Here is a 22,429-nt window from a genome sequence, read left to right on the forward strand (position 1 = left end):
AAGAACGTGTTTCATATAAGAAGGATGAGCATTGTTTCATGAAACTTGCTTGTGTGTGTATAAACTAGGTTGCAATATAAAATGCATTTCTCACTGTATTGTTGGATCAAAAAGATTGGAAAGCCACTGGTCTAGACCTACACTGTCCAATACCATAGCCACTAGTCACATGCAGCTGTTTACATTTAAATTTATTAAAATTAAATACAACTAAAAGTTCAGCTACTAAGTTGCACTAGCCACAATTGAAGTACTCAATAGCCACATGTGGCTAGTGGGTACCACATTGGACAGGGCAGTGATAGACTAATTCCATCATCATAGAAAGTTCTGTTGGATAGACCTATTCTAACAGCCTTTCTACAGTTCTGTAGGAGGTGAAGGTTGGATGGTTTGTTAGAAGGGGTACTCCAAGCTCTAGGAAGAGAGGACGGGTCCACTTGACTTTCTCTGAAGAGAGTCTGTATATGGATTTCTAAATAAATGAGCCAACAATTATTTATTAAGTTCCGTATTTGGTTCTGTTAGGGAATACAGAGGAAACAGCATCATAAACATTCACTAAATGTTAAATGAACAACCTAAGGCATCATAAAAATCATAATCTAGTCAAAGACAGAAGCGTCATGTAAATGAAAGAGCTAATAATAAAAGGCAATGTACAGGCAAGTGTTGATAATAACTAAGTGCTGTCAAAATTCAGAAAAGGGGGAATCAATGAGCATTGGAGTCATCAAGGAAGACTTCAAGGAAGATGCAGGATTTGAACTGGCCCTTAAATGATTGCTTGAATTTGGATGAGCAGAGATAAGAGGGGAGAATACTCCAGATGAGAGGAATACCACAAGTATGTGTATGTCAGAGAGGGGGGTATGTTCTGGAGACTATTAAGAAATGAAATTGGAGAGGTGGCTTGGGACTAGATTGTGGAGGGTGGAAAGCCAGCCAGTAGAGTCCAAGTCTCAGTAAAGCCATTGGCAGTTTTCAGAGCCCTTTCACATGATACTTGAGACAGCCCCTTGAGATAGCGAGGGCTAGGATCATTACTTCCATTTGAGAGTTGAGGGAACTGAGTCTCAGAGTGGTGATATGACTTGTCCATGGTCATATAGCTAGTGAGTAGTAAACTGAGTTTATCTTCCTTCTCATCCAGTATTCTTCCCACTATACCTTGCTCCTCGCTGTTATGATAAAAGCTGGATTTGAGGCACCGGAGACAGGGAGACCAATGAGAAAGTTGTTGTAATAATCCAGGCATGAAGTGTTGAAGGCCTGGCCTAAGGTGGCAAGAAACCAGATGCTCTGGTTATATAACATACTATAAAACAAACTGACAATGCAGTACCTGCTGTTTATAGGGGAGAGTAAGAGTAGACAGTCTGAGGTTAGAACACTATAGTTATTTTTAACTGGAAGTGATCTAAACTACCCCTAAGGAATAAATACTAACAATATAATTCATATAGTGTGTCCAGATTTTTCCAGACAGCTGAAGGCAATGTTTTGGACACGGTTCCTAAGCAAACAACACTTTATATGTCTATGCATTTTTATGAGCCATTTCTGTCTTGGTAGTGTTTCTTTCCTCTGTCAATTTTAGTTTTCATTGCTCAGAACTAATTGGTCATATGATTTCTTACCTCATCTAGATTTCCAGTGAGAAATGACTAGTGCAAAAAGGTCAAGGAGCTACAGGCATTGGAATTTTTCCACACTATTTAGTGAAACTAATTATCAGCTTAGCTATTAATTAGTTAATAATGATTAACTTAGAAAATACTAAACTACGCCTTTACCTGACTAATCTCAAAGGATCTCTCCATCCATGTCACTAAGCTGCTCAAAAACTTCAACGGGCTTCCAAGATTGCTCCAACCGATAGGAATCAAATATAAACTCATCAGCCTGGCATTTAAGGCCCTCTCCAATATGGCCACTTCCTACCTTTCTAGTTGTTCCCCACTGCTCATTACTCCTTCATGAGATCTACTCTTTTCAGCCAAAACAAACCACATGATACTGTGGAGACTCTTTGCTCATTCATGTCCTACATGCACTTAAGTCCCACCTCAAATGCGACTTTCTCTAAGCACCCTTCTTCCTCAATTTTCCTACCACAAAGTACTTGTTCCTTCTTCTAAGCCTCTATAATCCTTTACTTACATCTCCTTTATGGCACTATGCACTTTGTACTTCAGATTATTGTTATCTGCAGACATGTCATCTCTCTGCTATTGGAATGAACTCCCGTCTCAGTCCACGTAGTCTTCACCTCTGTATCCCCTACAGCTCTGATCATAGTACCCTGCAATAAGTCATCCCCTAAGGCACATCAAATGTTTATTGAATAAATGGGCACACTGACAAAAAGCTAAAAGCTGGTTTATATGTCCATCCAAATGTCAATTTAACAATCCTTTACTGAGTGCCTACCACATGACTGGCACTGTGCTAGGCCCTAAGGATAACAACATATCTTAAGCAATTTCAAATGTAATGGTAAGAGAGAGAAAACAGTTCATTTTGATATGGTATGGTCAATGTCCACACAGTGGGGCTAAGGGAACACAGTAGAGGATCATCTAAGCCAGTGTGGGGTACAGATAAGGCTTTGGGGAAAAAGGTGATGGCAGGACTTAGCCTTAAAGGATGAGAGTTAAGCAAATCGGGCAGGTGAAGGACGTTCCAGGCAGAGGAGAAGCTTGTACCAAAATGCTGAGGGCTGAGAGACTGTGGAATAGTGATACCACATGGGGACTGTCAAGGCTGGAGGGTGGAGAGGCATGTAACACTAGGAGATGCTGGCCTTGGAAGGCTTGATAAGGATTCTGGACTCAACCCAGGCTTCATGGAGCCCCTGAAGGGTTTCAAATACTCTCAGGAGGAATTATAGTATTCTACTATTTGCAGAATAGAAGAGGTGCAACAAACAATTGCCTGTAATGCAAATCTTAGATTGTTTTTTTTTAATATTGATTACCAAATTAAATTCCATTAAAAAAATCTGAAGTTACCATCTTTGTCAAGGAAGGGGTTAAGGTGGGTCTCTGCCTTGTGGCATGCTCAGTGGTACAGCACAACAGGAGAAACTCTGAGTCCTTTCCAGGAACAGTACTCTTCATTTGGAGCACTTTCCTAGTTTTCTCCTCTGTTTACAACCACCTCACCCACTTCTCAGACCACAGGAATTTTCCCTATACCCTTTCAACATCACACTTCATTAGTGAATGTTGCCAGCAGACATATGATGTTTAAAAATTTTTTACCTTTGATGTAATGTAAAATTACACTGCCAGAGTTCAGTTTTTGGATTACATAAAATTACATGTGTACCTTCACTTTCAAAACAAAAGACGTATTCCAAGTTAATCCTAAGGCAAATTTCTGTAAAGTGAACTTGATTTTCCGATGTTATTTTATGATCATTTGAACCACGTTGCCCAAGAAAAGACAATCCGACCCCATCCAGAAAAGATACAGCTCTCAATAAAATGGCTCTTCATCCTTGATGTGCACCCTATGTACCAGACTCCAGGAAAATAAGTATCCATCTACCCACAAACATGAAAGACCCAACCCACCAACCACAGCAAAAATACTTTCTAATATGTGACAGGCAAAGAATCTTAACCTGCTAAAAAAACACAGATCTATTTTCATTTCCAAGAGTGGCTCTTCATAACACGGGTTTTCTCATAAGATGCTCAGCTATCAGTCCTTTCATTAATGCCAAGTTAAATTATTATAAATTAAATTAATTCTAAGTTAAAAATGTCTTTTTACTGCACCTCCCCTAGCAATTCCACTCCTAGGCTTACATCCAAGAAAAATGAGTGCTTACATCCACCAAAGAATATTGTCAAAAATATTCATAGCAGCTTTATTCATAATATTCAAAACCTAGAAACAACCCAAATGTCTATCAACAGAGGTGCTATGGACTGAATGTTTGCGTCTTCCCAAAATTCATATATTGAAGCCCTAATCCCCAATGTGATGGTATTAGGAGGTGGGACCTTTGGGAGGTAATTAGGTCGTGAGAGTGGAGCCCTCAAGAATGGGATTAGTGCCCTTATAAGAAGAGACACTAGAGAGATGAGCTTTCTCCATCATGTGAGGACACAGCAAGAAGGTGCCTGACTGCAAACCAGGAATAGGGACCTTACCAGACACCAAATCTGCCAGGGCCATGATCTTGGGCTTCCCAGCCCGCATAACTGTGAGAAACAAATGTTTATTGGTCAAGCCACTTTGTCTAGAGAATTTTGTTACAGCAGCCTCAACTGACTAAGACAAGAAGAATGGATAAATAAGTTGTGGTGAATCATAATTGGAAATGGTACACAGCAACAAAAAAGAACTAATACGATATACAAAACATGAGTGAATCTCACAGACACTAGGTTAAATAAATGTCAGACACAAAATCATACATACAATATGATTCCATTCATATAAAGCTTGAAATTAGGCAAAACTAACCTATGATGATAGAGGTCAGAATATTTGTTACCCTTGGGAGGGGGTGTTGACTGGGAGGAGGCAAGAGGGAACCTTCTGGGGGGCCAGAAATGTTCTATGTTTTGATCTGGGTGGAGGTTACACATACATTTTTCACTGAGAGGTACACTTAAGATTTGTGCACTTTATTGTCTATAAGGAATACTTCAATTCAAGAAAAAAGAAAAAGGGAAGTCTCTATACTGGATTTATTTCTAATACAGATTGGCAATACAGACCAAAATTATAACAACAAAATATTCTTTTGTTATCAGGAGTAAAGATTTAGTTCTGAATTTATCTCACCTCCCTGTATACACACATCAAATCAAAGTGCAAGTAGTTTGGGGCTCCAGATATTATTTAGATATATGGATGATTTATTGGATTTTTCAACTTATAGCATTCCGAAGTGCTATCTATTTTTATAGGCTCACTTTGATTACAAATTCACAAATTTATTAATTCATCTTCTCTACTAAAGCATTAGCTGGTCTCATCAGAGAAATACATTGAATTTGTTCCCCAAGTCTTAATGAAAGGAAGCGTGGTAGACTGAAGAGAACACTTCTAATTCTAAGAGAATTAGAAGAACTGGATTCCATTTGTGCTCTGTCTTTTACTAGCCAAGTCATCTTGGGCCATTCTTTTAAGCTCAGATTCCCTTTCCTTATCCATAAAATGGAGATAACACCTTCCCCACAGGACTATAGTGAGGAACGAATAAGAGAATAGATGTGAAAGTGTTTTGTAAACTTTCAAGAAGTGTTAATATCCCCAAAGCTAAGTGTTTAATTAGAACTTGTGCCTGGGTGTGCCCAATAGAAAATGTACTTAACTTTCAAAGCTTGTACTTCAGTTTCACATATCTTACATTTCACCAGAGAGTTAGGATCAGCAAGTACACTCAAATTCTAACATCTCTGAAAAGTTGAAACAATCCCATTATAGTAAATACTGAAAATAGATGTGTAGAGGGAAGTATAATTAATAAACGCCTTCCTTGCTTTTCCCAATTATGACTTTTAGATGTGTCTCTAGCTATGTAATATCCATTATATTCAGTTCATACTTCTAGAACTTTGGACTGCTTCTGCAACACCCATGCCAGAGTTCCCCTCTCCATTACGAATTTCACAATAACTGCCCCTGAAGGCTGCTCCCATTTCTACCCTCTGCAATCTATCACGATCACTATAGCAAAATTTAAAAATACTCCTCATTCTGAGCTCCTTGTCAGAGAGCCCCAAATGAAAAGTGCCTTTCCTTGTGTCACTTTTTGAAGTTTGTTTCTCTGATGAGAGGAAGTGATATAGGCCAGAGTTGCCTCAAAATGCTTCCTGTCACCAACTATTCTTTCCAGTGGACCCAGCAGGAAACCTCTGATTGGAGAGCCATGCAATGTGAGAGGAGTCTGACAGAAGGAAAAATTAGGGTGATTTGTCTTCAAGGGCTCCAGTGGTTCCTGTTCGTGGAGATTCTGTTCTTAGCCCTAAAGTTAAGCTCTACAAACTAGAACAAGCCTGCATGCAGATAAACAAACAAAACTGACTAGAGATGGTAAATCTTGAACCTCTCAAGATCTTTGAGAAGCATTCCCTTCAGCATCAAGTCCCAGTTAAGAAGTCTTTGTTGAGCCTACTGAGCTAGGAGATGAGGGTCAATTTTATAAAAGTAGATTGACAGCAGCAAGAAGGGTGAACTGACAATGAAAGAGACAGAGAATCATAAAAAAACTAATACGGATTCAAATACACATATGCGCGTGCGCGCACACACACACAGACTAAATGGTCTGGGACCACCTAGTGCAGGGGTAAATATTAAATCAGATTTCAATAGGCCTTAGAATAACACTGTATTATAGCATAATATAACAACTGATAGTCATAATGATGATCCTTAATCAGAAAAGATTAAATTATGCCCCAAAACACTGCATTGGAAGTCAGAGGAGTAGTTTGTTTGTTTGTTTGTTTGTTTGTTTGTTTTTTGGAGAATTCCATTAGGACAGTTAAAATGTTAAAAGCTCATGGTGCTTACATAGAGGAAATCATGAGCCATTTGGAAAACCTGGTTATTAAAAATGGCTTTTTCCCAAAATGAGTCAGGTAACTAAGGTTTAACTCTATTTGGTAAGAAAAGACGAACGTTGGGTTGTACGGTAGAGAGAACTGTTATAGAAGGTCAGAAAAAGGAGATCAGCATGGGATAGCACAGTCAAAGAAAGCTTCATGGAGGAGGCAGGGCTCAGGGTTGGGTTTACTTTGAAGTCTCTCTCCATCCAAAGCCTGGTTCTGCCTTTTCCTGATTGCCACACTTAAGCAGTCCTGCCACGGCCTCAGGTTCAGAGTCACTAAAAGAGACTAGTCTTAAGAGAAATTAAATTTAATGACAGTGATAAAAGAGAAAGATAGGACGCAGACCCTGGCCCCATTCTATTGTACCATAAAGGAGCTAGTTAAGGCTTCAATATCTGAACAAGCAGAGCCTCAGGTATGCGCAGCAACTGTGCCAAGCAGCAAAGAATTTATGGGAACAATGAATGGTACCCTATTCATAGTTCTATATCCTGAAATTACAGGAAAAGCAAAGTTTAGCAAAGAATTTTTACTTGATAGTCAACTTTTATTTAGTATATAAAAGTATACCAGTGGGAAACTACAAAACATTACTGAAAGCAATTAAAGATGACACAAACAAATGGAAAGACATCCGTGTTCATGGATTGTAAAACTTAATACTGTTAAGATGTCCATACTACCCAAAGTGATCTACAGATTCAACACGATCCCTCAAAATCCCAATGGCCTTTTTTGGAGAAATAGATACATTCATCCTAAAATTCATAAGGAATCGCAAAGGAACCCAAATAGCCAAAACAATTTTGAAAGAGAAGAACAAAGTTGGAGGACTCACATTTCCTGATTTTAAAACATATTTCAAATCTACAGTAATCAAAACAGTTTGGTACTGGCATAAAGACAGACAAACAGACCAACAGAATAGAATTCAGAACTCAGAAACAAACCCTTACATATATGGTCAAAGGGCCTTTGACAAGGGTGCCAAGACCACTCAATGAGAAAAGGACAATCTTTTCAACAAATGGTGTTGTGAAAAGTAGATAGCCACATGCAAAAGAATGTAGTTGGACCCTTATCATATATCATATACAAAAATTAACTCAAAATGGATTAAGCACCTAAATATAAGACCTAAAATTATAAAATGCCTAGAAGAAAACATAGGGGGAAATCTTCATGACACTGGATGTGGCAATGATTTCCTGGATATGACACCTAAAGGACAAGTAACAAACGCAAAAATAGACAAACAGGACTGCATCAAACTTTAAAACTTTTGTGCATTAAAAGACACAATGAACGCAATGAAAAGGAATCTATGGAATGGGAGAAAATCTTTGCAAATAATGTATCTGATAAGGGATCAATATCTAGAACATACAATAAATCCCTACAACTTAAAAACAAAAAATCAAATAACCTAAGTTAAAAAAAAATGGACAAAGGACTTAAATAGACAGTTCTCCAAAGATGATACATAAATGGCCAACAAGCATATGAAAAGATCTTGAAATCACTAATCATCAGAGAAATGTAAATCAAAACTTCAGTGAGCTATCACCTCACACCATTAGGATGACTACAGAAAAGAAAAGTGTTATCAAAGATGTGGAGAAACTGGAAGCCTTGTACACTGTTGGTAGGATTGTAAAACGGTGCAACCACTATGAAAATCAGTATGGCAGTTCCTCAAAAATTAAAAGTAGAACTACTATATGATCCAACAATTCCACTTCTGAGTAAATATGCAAAAGAATTGAAATTGAACACCCATGTTCATAGCAGCACAATTCTCAGTAGCCAAGAGGTAGAAACAATCCAAATATCCATCAGTGGATGAATGAATTTAAAAATGTGATATATACATATAATAGAATATTATTCAGCCCTGAAAAGGAAGGAAATCCTGTCACATGTTACAACGTGGATGAACCCTGAGAATATTGTGCTAAGTGAAAAAAGCCAGTCACAGAAAGACAAATACCGTATGATTCCACTTATATGGGATATCTAAACTAGTCAAATTCATAGAAACAGAAAGTAGAATTTTGGTTACCAGGGAATAGGGAAAAAGTAAATTGTTATTTAATGGACATGGACTTTCAGATTTCCAAGATGAAAAAGTTCTAGAGATCTATTTTATGATAATGTGAATATATTTAACATGACTGTACATTTAAAATTGGTTAAAATGGTAATTTTTTTATTGGCTTTTTACCACAATAAAAAACAGCTAAAAAAAGAAGTATACCAATGGGGGTAGGGGTCAGAGTGACTTCACCCTTTCTTAACTAGATTTTTAAACCTATAACTAGGTTTAAGATATAACCTAGATTTAAAACCTATAACTAACACTGCATCCATGTTTTCTTTAAGTAACCACTTATACAACTTCTAGTTCCAAGAAAAGATATAATAGACACACTTCCTTTATTCTTCCCAATAAGTACAGCTAAAAACACTGGGCATTATAATATATATATAAGTAATAGGTAAATAAAATATGTAATATATTAATATAATATTTTATAATATACAGTCATGCACTGCATAACGATGTTTCAGTCAATAACATATAAAACATATAAACAACATATAAAACAGTGGTTCCACAAGATTAGTACCATATACCTAGGTGTATAGTAGGCTATACCATCCAGGTTTGTGTAAGTACATTCTATGAGGTTCACACAGTGACAAAATAACCTAACAATACATTTCTCAGAATGTATCCCATCATTAAGCAACACATGAAGGTAATGTAATATATCAATATTAATATTATACTAATTATATTAACAGTCTGGCTAGAGAACTCAAGATCCAAGCAATGACCTAGCAATGAGTTCCTGGGATTTTCTTTTTGAGTAGTATATCCTGAACCTGGTGATGGAGAAGGCAGCAACACAGAAATGCCTTTGCATGAAGAAAAATAGTCTCTCAAAAAGCTCTAGCAAAAGGAATAGGAAAGGAGCAGCCTAGAAAGACAGAAGACTTTTAGATAATAACTGCCATACTCTAGCCAAGCACTACAGAGAAAACTGTAGTCCCACCTCACGCCCATTAGCAAAGACCAAGTGGGGAGCCTAGACCTTCACCTGGCTGTAAAGAGTCACACACACCCTGCCCCCTCTCCCTGAGGTGGTTTCAGAAAAGGCTGAGTGGGGATCTGAAATTTTCATCTCTGCCAGGCAGTAATGAAGCTTTTGGAACATGATGGTAGAGGCGGCCATGACAATACCAAGATGTCCTTCTCTCTCCAAGCCAGGATGGTGTCAACAGAGGCCTAGTGGGGAACCTGAAATTCCAGCCCTGCCCAGTAATAATGAGATGCCCCTACTCCTACCCCAGTATCAACAGATGGTGAGTGAGGAACCTTGATTCCCACCCCCAACTGGCAGTAATAAAGCCATGCCCCCATTCTCCCACCAGAGCAATCTCAGAGCAAATCTGCTAAAACAGAAGACTAAAATAAGAGCCAGAGTCTCACAACATAATACCTCAAATGTCCAGGATACCGTAGAAAATCACTTGTCAGACAAAGAACCAGGAACATCTCAAGTTGAGTGAGAAAAGACAATCAACAGAAACCAACACTGAGATAACACATATATTGGAATTATCCAAGAAAGATTTTAAAACAACCATTGTAAAAATGCTTCAACAAGCAATTATAAGCACGCTTGAAACAAATGTTAAAAGCAGAAAGTCTTAGCAAAGAAATAGAAGCTATAAAGGAGAAGTAAATTAATGCTATAGGACTGAAAAATATAATAACCAAAATAAAAACCTCACTGGATGGGCTCAACAGCAAAATGCAGACAATACAGAAAAGAATCAGTGAAATCGATGATAGAATAACAGAAATTACCCAATTTGAACAACAAAGAGAAGAAATTTTTTAAAAAGTGAACAGAGTTTCAGAGACAAATAGAACTATAACAGTATATTAAACATCCATGTCATCAGAGTCCCAGAAGGAGAGGGGAAACAGTGTGGGGATGAAGAAGTATTAAAAAAAAATAATGGCTGATGAACCTAAAACTGACATAAAAAAATAAAGTCCTTTAAAAAATAATAAATAATGGCTGAATATTTCCAAAATTTGGAATTTTGTATGTAAACCTACATATTCAAGAAGCTGAGCAAACCCCAAACAGAATAAATCCACGTGAAGACATATCATAATCAAATTCCTAAAAACTAAAGACAAAAACATTTTTGAAAGCAAGGAGAGAGAAACAATACTTTAGTTATAGGGGAGAGCAATTTGAATGAGAGCAGATTTCTCATTAGAAAGCATGGAGTCCAAAAGGAAATAGCACAATTTTAAAGTGCTGAGAGAAAAGAACTGTCAACCCAGAATTCTATATCCAACAAAAATATCCTGGAAATCAAGTCATTCTCAGATGAAGAAAAACTAAGAGACTTTGTTGCCATTGATAAACACTGGCAGAGTAGATAAAAACGTGACCCAATTATATGCTGTAAACAAGTAACTCATTTCATCTCTCATTTACATGTGGAGTCAAAAATAAAAAAAACAAACTCATAGAAACAGAGCTCAGACTGGTGGTTTCCAGAGGTAGGGGGTGGAGGTAGGGAAATTGGGTGAAGGTGGTCAAAAGATATAAACTTCTAGTTATAAGATAAATAAGTTCTGGGGATATAAAGTACAACAAGATGATGACAGTTAACAATACTGTATTGCATATTTGAAAGTTGCTAAGAGAGTAGATCTTAAAAGTTCTCATCACTATGTTATATGTCAATTATATCTCAATAAAACTGGAAAATAAAATTTAATTATATTTTTAAAAACCAAGCAACTCAATTCAAATACAACAATATAGGTAGATTGAAAATATAAGGGTGGAAAGAGATATACCAGGCAAACATTAATTTTAAAAAAGCAATAGTGGCCATATTTATATCAGATAAAGTAAACTTCAGAATTAAGAAAACTGTCAGGGATAGAGGGAAATTACTTAATGATAAAAGTTTCAATCCACCAAGAAGACATGGCAATCCTAAATGTGCATGCACCAAACAACAGGTTGCCTTAAAATAATGAAGCAAAAACTCTTAGAGCTGAAAAGAGAAATGACAAATCAACAATTACAGGCAGAAACTTCAACAACCCCTCTCAGAAACTAATAAATCTACTACACAGGAAATAAGTAAAAATATAAAAGATCTGAACAACACAATTAACCAACAGGATCTAATTGACATATATAGAACACACTGCCCAATAACAGCAGACTACACAATTTTTTTCAAGATCTCATGGAACATTTACCAAGATAGACTATGTCCTGAGTCATAAAACAAATCTGACGGGCTGGCCCCATGGCTGAGTGGTTAAGTTTGCATGCTCTGCTTTAGTGGCCCAGAGTTTTGCCAGTTCAGATCCTGGGCTCGGACATGGCACCGCTCATCAGGCCATGCTGAGGCGGGGTCCCACATGCCACAACTAGAAGGACTCACAACTAACAATATACAACTATGTACTGGGGGACTTTGGGGAGAAAAAGGAAAAATAAAATCTCAAAAAAAAAAATCTGAGCAAATTTAAGAGAACCGAAATCAGAGTATTTTGTTGATCATAATGGAATCAAACTAGAAATCAATAATAGAAAGAAAATAAGAAACATCCAAACACTTGGAAATTAAACAACACATCTGTACGTAATCCATTGGTCAAAGTAGTCTCAAAGGAAGTAAAAAAATGTACATTGAACTGAATGAAAACAAAAATACAACATATCAAAATATGAGACATGCAAGCAACATAGCAGAATAGCAAGTCCTAGCCCTCATTCCCTCATAGAAACACCTATTTAACAACAATATATGGGCCAAAACACCTTTAAATGATTTCCAGAATCCAGTCAGGAAGTTACAAAACCCCAGGTAAGCAAAAAGCTAAGAACAGCCACATTGAAATGAGTAAGAAGAGCAATTTAACTTTACTCACATCAGCCATCCCCCAAGCTGACACAGCTCAGTGGGAGAGAATGCCCCAGCCCACAACTTCATGGAGAAAGTGAAGAGTGGAGCATGCCTCCAACATCCTGGCTTTTCAGAGGGCTGCCCAAGGAAATGGTATCTATCTCACCTCACTTAGAGCACTGATGGTAATGACATAGTTTGGATGCCTGGGGACTGCTGAGAACAAAGAAGAGCAGAGGGCAGCTTACTGGGGCTGGCATGGCTCAGTGTGATCAGAAGAAGCCTTTTCCCTCAAGAGGGAAGGAGAGAAGTAGAATGTGCATCCAGCATTCCGGCTTTTTGGAGGGCTGCCCAAGGGACTGGTACCTGTCTCACCTGAATTGGAGCACTGATGTGGAGCTGGCATAAAGTGGATGCCTGGTGGATACTGGGAACAAAAGAGAGTAGGGTGGCTTGTTTCTGTAGAAGCAGAGAACATGCAGTCATGCAGACAGACACCAGCAAGAATAAGAGAATACAAGCTCCTGGAAGAGAAACTGACAAGCCTTTCTAATTGAGACAATAGAAAATAATTAATACAATGGCATACAACAGAAATAGTAAGTCCTTCCCTATCAATAATTAATTTAAACAAAAATGGAATAAATTCCTCAATCAAAAGACAAAGAGTGGGTGACGGACAAAAGAAATCAAACTATATGCTGTCTACAAGAGACTCACTTTAGATTTAAGGAAGGACACACATAAGCTGAATCTGAAAGGATGGAAAAAAATATTCCATGCAAAATGTAATCAAAAGAGAGTAGCAGTGTCTATACTTATATCATACAAAATAGACTTTAAGTTAAAAACTGTCAAAAAAGACAAAGAAAGACATTAGATAATGACAAAAGGGTTAATTCACCAGGAAATTATAACAATTATAAATAAAAAGGACTGAACATCAGAGGACTCAAATATATGAAGCAAACATTGACAAAACTGAAGATATAGACCAACACAATAACAGTAGAGGATTTCAACACTTCACTTTCAAAAATGGATAGAACATTCAGACAAAAGGTCAATAAGAAAACAAAAGACTTGAGCAAAAAGTATAGACCAAATGGGCCTAACAGACATATATAGAACATTCCACACAATAGCAGCAGAATACACATTCTTCTCAAGTGCACACAGAACATTCTCCAGGAAAAATCACACGTTGGATCACAAAACAAGTCTTAACAAATTTTAAAAGACTGAGATCATACCAACTATATTTTCCAACCACAATGGAATGAAACTGGAAACTAACAGCAGAAGAAAAACTGGAAAATTCACAAATATGTGAAAACTAAAAACACTCTTGAACAACCAGTGAGTCACAGAAGAAATCAAAAGGGAAATTAGAAAATATCTTGAGACAAATGAAAATGAAAGCGCAACATACCAAAACTTATGGAAGGCAGCAATAGCAGTACGTTTATAGCGATAAATGCCTACATTAAAAAAGAAAAAAGTTCTCAAACAATCTAATATAACACCTCAAGGAAATAGAAAAAGAAGAACAAACTAAGTCCAAAGTTAGCAGAAGGAAGGAAATAAGATTAGAGCATAAATAAACAAAATAGACAACAGAAAAAAAAGTCAATGATACTAACACTTGGTTTTTTAAGACCAACAAACTTGATAAACCTTTAGCTACATTAGCTAAAAAAAGAGAATACTAAGATAACTAAAATGTGAAATGAAAGAAGAGATATTATAACTGATTCCACAAAAATTAAAATGATTATAAGAGACTACTATGAACAGTTATACACCAACAAATTGGGTAACCTAGAAAAAATGGATAAATTCCTAGAAATATAAAACTTAATCAGACTGAACCATGAAGAAACAGAAATTTCTATAATTAGTAGAGATTGAGTCAATAATAACCCCCCATAAAAAAAAGTCCAGGATCAGATGGATTCACTAGTGAATTCTATCAAACATTTCAAGAAGAACTAACTTCTTTTGATGATTTAACTTTAATTTCATTCTTGAAGTTAATTCTTAAAATTAATAAAATTCTTTTTAAAAAAGAGTTTCAGAAGCCAATCCTTCTCAAACTCTTTCAAAAAACTGAAAAGGAGGGAACACTTCCAAACTTATTTTGTGAGGCAAGCACTACCCTGATACCAAAGCCAGAAAAAGACAGTACAAGAAAACTACAGGCTAATATCCCTGATGAATATAGATGCAAAAATTTTCAACAAAATACTAGCAAACCAAATTCAACAGCACATTAAAATGACCACACACCATGACCTAGTGGGATTTTCTCCATCTTGCAAGGATGACTCAACATATGCAAATCAATCAATGTGATACACCACATTAACAGAATAACCACAAGATTATCTCAATAGATGCAGAAAATGCATCTGACAAAATTCAATACCTTTTCACGTTGAAAAGCTGAGTATTCTAAACTTAAACTATAAATAAAAGGAAATTACCTCAACATAATAAAGGCCATTTATAAAAAGTCCACACACAACATCATACGCAATGGTGAAAAACTGAAAGATTTCCTCCAAGATCAGGAACAAGACAAGGATACCCACTCTCTCCACTTTTATTCAGCACAGTACTGGAAGTCCTACCAGAGCAATTAGGCAAGAAAAATAAATAAAAGGCATTCAAATCATAAAAAAATAAGGGCTAGTCCCAATGATCTCATGGTTAAAGTTCAGTGCTCACCATTTTGGTGGCCTGGGTTTGCTTCCTGGTCGCAGAACCACACCACCCATCTGTCAGTTGCCATACTGTGGTAATGGCTCACATAGAACAGAACGAGTTACAACTAGGATATATAATCACGTACTGGAACTTTGGGAAGGAAAAAAAAAGAGGAACATTGGCAACAGATATTAGCTCGGGGCAAATCTTTCCCTGCAAAAAAAAGAAGAAGTAAAATCGTCTCTGTTTGTACATGATGTAACCTTATATGTAGAAAACCCTAAAGACTGCACAAAAATCCACAAAAATTGTTAGAACTAATAAATGAATCTAGCATATACTTGAAATGTTAAGTCTTTACAGGATACAGTATCAACATACAAAAATTGGTTATGTTTCTATATACTAACAATGAACTATCTGAAAACAATTCCATTTAAAATAGGATCAAAAAGAATAAAATACTTAGGAATAAACTTAACCAATGAGGTGAAAGACTTGTACACTGAAAATTGTAAAACATTGCTGAAAGGAATTTAAAGGCACAAAAAAATGGAAAGACATCTCATATTCATGGATTGGAAGACAATATTGTTCAAATGTCCACACTATCCAAATCAATTTACACATTCAATGTGATCCCTATCAAAATCCCAATGGCACTTTTTACAGAAATAGAAAAAACAATCCTAAAATTCATATGGAACCACAAAGGACCCCAAATAGCCAAAAGAATCTTAAGAAATTGGACTACTGTGGGTGAGCACAATGAAGTATATTCAGTAATTGATAAATAACAATGTACGCCTGAAACTACACGTTATAAACCATTGTGATCTCAATACAATTACTTGACAAAAAAAGAACAAAGCTAGAGGCTTCACAATGCCTAATTTCAAAACATATTACAAAAGTCACATTAATCAAAACAGTACAATATTGGCATAAAGACAGACATATAGACAATGGAATAGGAACACAGTGCCCAGAAATAAACCCATACATATACTGTCCAGTGGTCTTTGACAAGGTTGTCAAAAGTATACAATGGGGAAAGGATAGTCTCTTCAACAAATGGTGTTGGGGAAACTGGATATCCACACGCAAAAGAATGAAATTGGACCCTTATCTTATGCCACACAGAAAAATCAATTCAAAATTAAAGCCTTCAATATAAGACCTAAAAGTATAAAACACCTAAAAGAAAACACAGGGGAAAAGCTTCATCACTTTGATCTTGGCAATGACTTTTTGGATATGACACCAAAATCACAGGCAACCAAAGCAAAAACAGACAGGTGAGGCTATATCAAACTAAAATGCTTCTGCACAGCAAAGGAAACAATCAACAGAATGAAAAGGGAACCTACGGGATAGGAGAAAATATTTGCAAATGATATATCTGATAAGAGGTTAATATCCAAAATATATAAGGAACTCCTACAACTCAATATTTTAAAACCCAAGTAATTTTATTTAGAAATGGGCAAAGAACTTGAATAGACATTTTTCCAAAGAAGACATACAAATGGCCAACAGGTAAATGAAAAGATGCTCAACATCACTAATCATCATGGAAATGCACATCAAAACCACAATGAGGTACCACCTCATACTTGTTAAGATGGCCACTATTTAAAAAAATAAAAAATAATAAGTTTTAGCACTGATGTGGAGAAACTGGAAGTCTTGTACACTGTTGGTGAGAATGAACAAATGATGCAGCCCCTACGGAAAACAGTATGGCAGTTCTTCAAAAAATTAAAAATAGAACTACCATATGATTCAGCAATCCCATTTCTAGGTATTTATCCAAAAGAATTCAAATCAGAATCGAAGAGATATTTGCCCTCCCATGTTCCCTGCAGCATTATTCACAATAGCCAAGAGGTAGAAATAACCTAAATGTCCATCAGTGGATGAATGGGTAGAGAAAATGTATATACATACAACAGAATATCAGTCTGCAATAAAAAAAGAAAATCCTGTCATATGCTACAACACGGATGAATCTTGAAGACATTATACTAAGTGATGTAAGCCAGATCAAGTACTGCATCATTCCACTTACATGAAGTATCTAAAGTAGTCAAACTCACAGAAACAGAAAGCAGAATAGTGGTTCCCAGGGGCTGTGGGGAGCAGGCAATGGGGAGTTGCTGTTCAATGAGGATAGCGTTTCAGTCAGGCAAGATGAAAAAGTTCTAAAGATCTGCTCTACAACACTGTGCCTATAGTTAACAATACCGTAATGTACATTTAGAAATTTCTTAAGAGGGTAGATCTCATATTATGTATTTTTTACCACAATAAAAAAAAATGTGACATGCAGCTAAACCACTGCTGAGTGAGAAATTCATAGCACTAGATGCTTACCTTAGAAAAAAAGAAAGTCTCAAATTCAAAATCTCATTTAGTTTAAAAAAACTAGAAAAAGAAGAGCAAAATAAACCCAAAGAAGTAGACAAAAGGAAATAATAAAGATAAGAGCAGAAATCAGTAAGATTGAAAACTGAAAATCAATAGAGAAAATCAATAAAATAAAGAGCTGGTTCTTTGCAAAGATGAATAAAATAGACAAACCTCTAACAAGACTGACAAATAAAAAAAGAAAGAACACGCAAATTATTAATATCAGAATGAGACAGGGGATATCACTAAAGACTCTGCAGACACCAAAAGGATAATAGGGGAATACTACAAACAAATCTGCAATACAAATTTTACAATTTAGATAAATTGGACCAATTCCTTCAAAAACACAAACACACAAACTCAATATGAAATAGATAATTTGAGTAGCCCTATAACTATTAAGGAAATTGTATCTGTACTTTTAAAACTCCCACAAAAGAAATCTCCAGGCCCAGATGGTTACACTGGAGAGTTCTACCAAACACTTAAGGAAAATGGATACCAGTATTACACAACCTCTTCCAGAGAATAGAAGAGGGAATACTTCCCAACTCTAATTACAAGGCCCATATTTCATGGATACCAAAATCAGACAAAGACAGTACCAAAAATTAAATAAGAAGCAATATCATTCATGAACAGAGACACAACAATCCTTAACAAAATATTAGCAAATAGAATTCAGCAACATATAAACAAATTTATACACTATGACCAAGTGGATTTATTCCAGGGACACAAGGCTTGTTCAATAATTGAAAATCAGTCAGTATAATTCACCATATTAACAAACTAAATAAGAAAAATCATATGTTCATATAAATTGATACAGAAAAAGCTGTTTGACAAAATTCAACACTCATTCATGACAAAAATCCTTAGAAAACTAGGAATTGAGTGGGAATTGCCTCAACTTTAAAAAGAATATTTACCAAAGAATTACAGCTAACCTCATACTTCATGCTGAAAGACTGACTGTTTCTACCCTAAGATTGGGAACAAGGCAAGGGTTTAGCTTTCACCACTGCTATTCAATATACTACTGGAAGTCCTAGCCAGAACAATAAGGAAAGAAAAAGAGAGAAAGGGCATATAGAGTGGAAAGGAAGAGGTATTGCTGTCCCTATTTGCAGATGACAAGATGGTCTACAAAGAAAATCCCAAGAAATGGATAAAAAAAATAACTTCCTAGAACTTAATCAGTAAATTTAGCAACATCGCATGGTGCAAAATCATCATACGAAAATCAATCGTAATACTATAGACTAGCAATGAACAGATGGAAACCAAAATTAAAAATACAACACCATTAAGTTACTTAAAAAGTGAAATAGTTATAATTCTAACAAAACATGTATACAACTGGTACGCTGAAAACCACATGATGCTGAAAACAACACAATGATAATGAAAGAAATAAAAGATCTAAATAAATAGAGAGAGATATCCCATTCATGGATTGGAAGACTCAACATAATAAAGATATCAGTTCTCCCCAAACTGATATACAGCTCTAATACTTTTTCTGTCAACATCCCAGCAATGTTTTTTAGATATAGGCAAGCTTATTCTAAATGTATAGGGAAAGGAAAAGGAACAAATTATATTTAAAAAACATAAAGTAGGAAAGATCACTCTACTTGATTTTAAAACCTATTCTAGAGCTATAGTAATCAAGACTGTGCGGTATGGCAGAGGGACAGACACATGGATCAATGAATCAGAACAAAGAACCCAGAAATAGACCTATACAAGTACAGCATACTCATTTTTTACTACAGTACAAAAGCAATTCAAAGGAGCTGAAGCAATCAGATATCTATAGTTAAAAAGTTAACCTCAACCGAAACCTCACATTATATACAAAATTCACCTCAAAATGGATTGTGGACTTAAATGTAAAATGCAACTAAAACACTTTCAGGAGAAAATCTTTGAGATGAGAGCTTGTGAAGGTTGTTAGACATAATAACAAAAGTACAATGCGTAAAAGAAAAAAAAAGATGAATTGAACATCATCAAAATTAAAAGTTCTTGCTCTGTGAAAAATCCTATTAATAAGATTAAAAGACAAGCCATAGATTGGTAGAGAGTATTTGCAAACTACATATATGACAAAGAACTCGTATCTAAAATATATAAAGAACTCTCAAAGCTCAACAGTAAAAAAAAAAAGCACAAAAGAACAATACAATTAGGGGCCAGCCCCGAGGCCAATTGTTTAAGTTCGTGGGCTTCGCTGGTTCGGATCCTGGGCGTGGACATGGCACTGCTCATGAGGCCATGCTGAGGCGGCGTCCCACATGCCACAACTAGAAGGACCACAACTACAATATACAAATATGTACTGGGGGGATTTGGGGAGAAAGAGCAGAAAGAAAAAAAAAAAGAATATTGACAACAGTTGTTAGCTCAGGTGCCAATCTTTAAAAAAAAATACAATTAGAAAATGGGCAAAGAACATGAAGAGAAATTTCACTGAAGAAGGTAGAGGGATAGCAAATAAACACATGAAAAGATGCTGATCATCATTTGCAATTAGAGAAATGCAAATAAAATTGCAATAAGGTATCAATATTCTCCTATCAGACTGGCCATAATTAAAAAAAAATGACAATGCCAAATACTGGCAAGGATGTGGAGAAAGCGGATCTCTCATATATTGCTGGAATATGCAGGAATGTAAAATGGTATAGCCACTCTGGAAAAATAGTTTTCCAGTTTCTTTAAAAATGGAATGGAGGGGCCAGCCGGGTGGCTCAGTGATTAAGTGCGCACGTTCCACTTCAGTGGCCCGGGGTTCGCTGGTTCAGATCCCGAGTGCGGACGTGGCACCACTTGGCAAAAGCCATGCTGTGGTAGGTGTCCTACATATAAAGTAGAGGAAGATGGGCATGGATGTTAGCTCAGGGCCAGTCTTCCTCAGCATAAAGAGGAGGACTGGCAGGAGTTAGCTCAGGGCTAATCTTCCTCAAAAAAAAAAAAATGGAATGGACACTTACCATATGACCCAGCAATCACTCTCCTGGGCATTTATCTCAGAGAAATAAAAATTTACACCTACACAAAACCCTATACTCAAATGTTCATAACAGCTTTATTTGCAATAGCCCCAAACTGGAAATAACCAAAATGTCCCTCAATAGGTGAATAGTTAAACTACAGTAGATCCATATCAAGGAATACTTCTCAGCAATAAAAATGAACAGAATATAGATACACATATCAACTTGAATAGATGTCAAGGTCATTATGCTGAGTGAAAAAAATTGGAGAAAGTCACATACTTTATAATTCCATTTATGTAAAATTCTTAAAATGACAAAATTATAGAGAAAGAGGACACATTAGTATTTCTCAGGGGTTATGGATGGTGGGGCAAGTGGTGGGTGTTGCTATAAAGGGGTACCTTTTTAGTGATGGAATATTTCTGTATCTTGATTGTGGTGATGGCTATACAAATCTACACATGTGATAAAATAACAAAGAACTGTACATACACATTATTCCAATGTCAATTTCCTGGTTTTGATTGTATTATAATTATGTAAATTGTAAAGATTGGGTAAACCGGAAGAAGGGTATATGGAGCCTTTCTGTACTATTTTTGCAACTTCTTGTGAGTCTTTTATTATTTATAATAAAAAGCTTAAAACATAGAAACCACTTATAAAGCAAATAGCTCAGAAACAAGAGCATGGAAGCTAAAACTCAGGGAGTAAGTAAATAAAATGTTTTATTATCATAGCCTCTAACAATATACCAGTTTTATGAAGGGAGAAATTTTAAATGGGGAAGGTTTGTATAGGCCAGTGACATACAATACCAAAGACATTTATCTGTAGGATCAAAACATGTGCTTAAAAACAATGTTAGAGCCATAGATTAAAACATCTATCTTAAACCAGGCAACTTACAATTGCGAAATGCTTTAATAAGCCACATAAACAAAGTATACCTGCAAATGATGAAAAATCAATTGCAAAGTGTCTTCAGGCCAGTTGTTTAAACTTTATCTAATAAGTGGTAGGCATGGAGAAGTTTCATTCTGGATAACCTAGAACCTATTCCTCTGACTGTCAGATAGTTAACTGATTTGCATTCACCCTGTGTAGGGTGTCCTCAGGTTTGTTTCATTATAGAATATATTCATTTCCAGTTGTGCTATAGAACGAACATTTGCATTTGGTAAAATATTTCGTGATAATTAGAAAGGAGCAAGTGGGGGAAAATGGCCTCTCTCTGCACTGTCCAAAATGATAACCACTAGCCACATGATGCTATTAAAGTTTTAAATAATTAAAATTAAAATTTTAGTTCCTAGATACATTTCAAATGCTCAATGTGGCTAGTGGCTACCATACTAAAACAGCATAGATATAAAACTTTTATATCATCACAGAAGGTTCTATTGGACAGCATTGCTCTAGAGCGTGAAAAGCATGTCATTTCCCCACAATCATAGAGCTGACAGGAATTAGTATTGCATTTTGAGGTTTGCATTTACACGTAACTTCATCTTCAGCAACAATGAGCAGTACGTTGCAGTGGTTAAGTTCTAGGCCTTTGGGGTAGAACAGTCCTGAGTTTCAATTTTAGCTCCAACTTTTACTAAATTCTGTGAGCTTAGGCATGTTACTTTGCTTCTCTGTGCCTGTATTCTCATTTCTAAAAAGGTGGGGATGACAGCACCGACTTCATAGGATTGTTGTGAAGAATTAAGTGAGATCAGTCCCATATATGACACTATAAATGCTGAACTA

The 22,429-nt window shown here is 36.1% G+C and overlaps 1 protein-coding gene across 1 annotated transcript in view; it reads right to left on the reverse strand.

The window, feature by feature from the left end:
• Window positions 1-22,429, reverse strand: part of ATG4A (autophagy related 4A cysteine peptidase) — a 54,195-nt gene that overhangs the window by 27,738 nt on the left and 4,028 nt on the right. The gene's annotated exons all lie outside the window — the stretch shown is intronic.

The sequence above is a fragment of the Equus quagga genome, chromosome 10 (assembly GCF_021613505.1).
Source record: "Equus quagga isolate Etosha38 chromosome 10, UCLA_HA_Equagga_1.0, whole genome shotgun sequence".
Classification (NCBI taxonomy): Eukaryota; Metazoa; Chordata; class Mammalia; order Perissodactyla; family Equidae; genus Equus; species Equus quagga.